The sequence below is a fragment of the Morone saxatilis genome, unplaced genomic scaffold, assembly GCF_004916995.1.
Source record: "Morone saxatilis isolate NCDOM2014 unplaced genomic scaffold, NCSU_SB_2.0 Contig23, whole genome shotgun sequence".
NCBI lineage: Eukaryota > Metazoa > Chordata > Actinopteri > Moronidae > Morone > Morone saxatilis.
This window is the reverse complement of record NW_023339796.1, coordinates 2,948,844-2,952,050: the sequence shown is the minus strand read 5'-3', so window position 1 is coordinate 2,952,050 and position 3,207 is coordinate 2,948,844. Positions and strand designations below refer to the sequence as shown.

General features: G+C 39.9%; 1 non-coding gene across 1 annotated transcript; it reads right to left on the bottom strand.

The window, feature by feature from the left end:
• Positions 1–7: 7 nt before the first annotated feature.
• Positions 8–96, bottom strand: trnay-gua. Its single transcript is given in 2 exon segments — positions 8–43; positions 60–96. It is a non-coding gene; the product is annotated as a tRNA-Tyr (tRNA).
• Positions 97–3,207: the final 3,111 nt, after the last annotated feature.

The window sequence follows — 3,207 nt, the reverse complement described above, 5'->3', positions numbered from 1 at the left end:
AACCAAATCCTTCGAGCCGGAATTGAACCAGCGACCTAAGGATTCCTGCTATGAACATCCTACAGTCCTCCGCTCTACCAACTGAGCTATCGAAGGGATGTCTGTTAAGGTTTTACTGTGGATACTACAACTCAATACACAGAACAAAATTATATTACATTTTAATCCAATATGGGAAGATGATATCAGCCTGCCAATGTCTGATTGAAGTGCTAAACCTATGCATGGACATCACCCTAGTCATACAAATGCATACTGTTCATAACAAGACACACAGAAACATAGACAGGACCTCTATCACTGTGGCCTTAAACTATAATATATATTTTTTTTACATAAAAATGCATCATTGTGTCATCTTAAATCAGAAAGTTGAGCTACAGAAGGAAGGAGTACCACATCAATACACAGTTTAAGTTTTATCAATTGAAGAATGAAATAAAATTTTCATTTTATGGAATTGTGCAACCATCAAAAAACATGGACTCTTGTGTTTGAATTGTAAGTAAGGAGTGAGGGCGAAACTGAAATTTAAAAGGTTGAAATTAACTTGCAAAATTGTGTCTTAACTGACAGCGAGAGAAAGCTTATATTTGGAGGACATTTAAGTGCAGAACAGTCCTCTCGTGCTGCTTTTGTGTCTGGACTTTTTAAAAACCTCTGGCTTGGTCTGTTCTTTATTCATGTCCTTTGCCCTCTGTTGCAGCGTGCTTGAGCAAAGCCACCATGTCTTGACTTGACTTGACTTACCCTCCGAATGAATCGTGGCCCAGCTGTTGACTAATAGTCCACATTCACCACTAAAAAAACACCATGTCACCACTCCCTGTGTCCAGAGTGTGGGTGGTGGGTGAAGGGAGGGGCTGGCTGAGTAAATAGGATGGGGGTTGGGGGGAAAGCAGGAGTTGTAGCATTGTATTGTTTGACTGACAGTGGGACAGCGAGGGGGAACGGGTGGTCCCAGCCCAGAGACAATGCCTGAGAACACGCTGCCTCTCAGCTAAGCCCCCTTTGTGTGGCAGGGTGGGAAACCCCTTACAAATAGCCATCACTAGCATGATTCATGCTTTTATCATGACTTGGGAATCTGCTCGGTGAAAACATGGCTTGGTCGGGTATGTCATATTGTTGTGCTCTGTCACAAGTACTAAGGAGGATGTTGAAGCTTCCAGCAGTGTTGCAGAGCAAACTGCGGGTGTGTGCTGCAGATAAAATAGTACAGGCCAAAAAAAAATCAGCTTCTACAAAACAAAAGAAGCATTCTGTAATCTACAGATGTTTGATTGTATTAAAGAATAAAATCTGTCAAGGGAAAGTTCTGGTTTCTTGAAACTTCAAATCATTGTGCTGCTAGAAATCACTATCTGGGACTAGTGAAACAAGCTATGAAACTTTAAATTAAAGTGCTTGATGTGAGATTATTATACATTTTATCCTCCTAAAACAAGATATTATGACTTTTATGAATTGCTCTTTTGACTGCGTATAAGGGGTTTGTGTATGTTTGAAAATGAAATCATCAACTTAGTTTATAGGGGAAATAGTCTGAGAAGGATGCAAAAGAGTGTGCTGAGAACATTTATGTCAACAAATACCGAAATATAGAAATGTTATTAATGACCCAGGGTAGAAAATTAAACCTTTTCTACAAAGAAATATCATATTCAGCTGCTCAGTATAAGAATATTAGCAATCAAGCATGCATTTAACCATATTTTGGTAACTTCCCTTAAGAGCACAGATGAAAGAACAATATAGAAATGGCATTCACGATTGTTTTTCAACATACTGATTTAAAGGTATTTGGACAAACACAGTTCAGAATCCTTAAATGCTGCATAATATACCTTCACTCTCATTGACCTAACATCCATACTTTTAAACTGTCTCTTTCTATTCAAATGGTCAGGGAAGGATCGTTATAGCTTTGTCGTAAAAGCTCTAACAAACACACTGCTCATCTATTTTTTTGTTAACTTCACCTAAGAGGAATAACAATGTGAAACTCAATCCAGGCTTTAGGAGGAACACACCTCCTGAAGCCGAGGCTGTTTATTCAGAAGCTTAGAATTGTATTCAGTGAGGAGCTGCGAGGAGGGGGAAAAACACGTCACAGTATCTGCTTACATTCGGCCCAATTAACAAAACAATGGTGCAGGGATTTGCAAAGAATCAAGTCTGCCTATTTGTCAGCATACATCTGTTAATTATTTGTGTAAATTAGGTCCCAAACAATAATTATCACCTAGAATTAGGTCAGGTGAAGAGGAGAAGGAACTGTCATTAATTGTGTTTAAAGTGCTGACAACACCAATTAGCCGCTAGATTCATCCCTGCTGCCGCCCAAAGACCGCTGTCCCTGTTGTGCTGTGATGAAACTCATTACGATCCCTCCAATACACACAGTGCCCAGTCATACTGGTTCAGCTAGTCGGCCATTCAGCTCCAGCACACAGAAACGCACAGGGCTGTAATGTAATCTGACGTGAGGTCATGAAATTTGTGGGCAAATCGTTCTCAGTGTGGAAAATGATACAGAGGGACTGGCGCTGATAGTAAGCCTGTGAGAAAACAGAATAAGCACATGACCACTGAGAGTGCAAATGAAGTAGCATTTGGAAAGCCAGTGTGTATTCTTAAGTAGCCAAAGGCCCTGCTGAAGTGTCCTTGAGCAAGACAGGCAACAGTGTAGCTGCTCAGTCAGTGAATGCTGCTCAGATAAGACGGTAGAAAGGAGAAAAAAGTACACACACACACACACACACACACACACATACATTGATCTCAACAACAATAGGTGCAGATTAAAATCCAAACCATGAGGAATAAAGGGCAGTTCGCTCAAAGCATCCGCCGTGTTTAGGTGCTAATAAACTTGCACACCTTGGCAGCATATAAGAGCGTGCGGACTCTCCCTGTTTCATCATGCTCCGATGGGAGTGCCAGTGAAAATGCCCACAGTGTAACATACAGTAAAGTAAAATTTCAGCCCAAGTTGACTTTAAAGTGAGACCACATAACATTTGAATGAATTAATAATAAAACACAGTTGAATCCATGGGCAATAAAATGAACACTTGCTCAATTCAATACACACAGGAGTTTTACCACTACACTCTCACTACAGTGGCTAATGTTAGCCAGTATTAACTTTTGATATATATATATATATATATATATATATGTATATATGTACAGTGGTGTGAA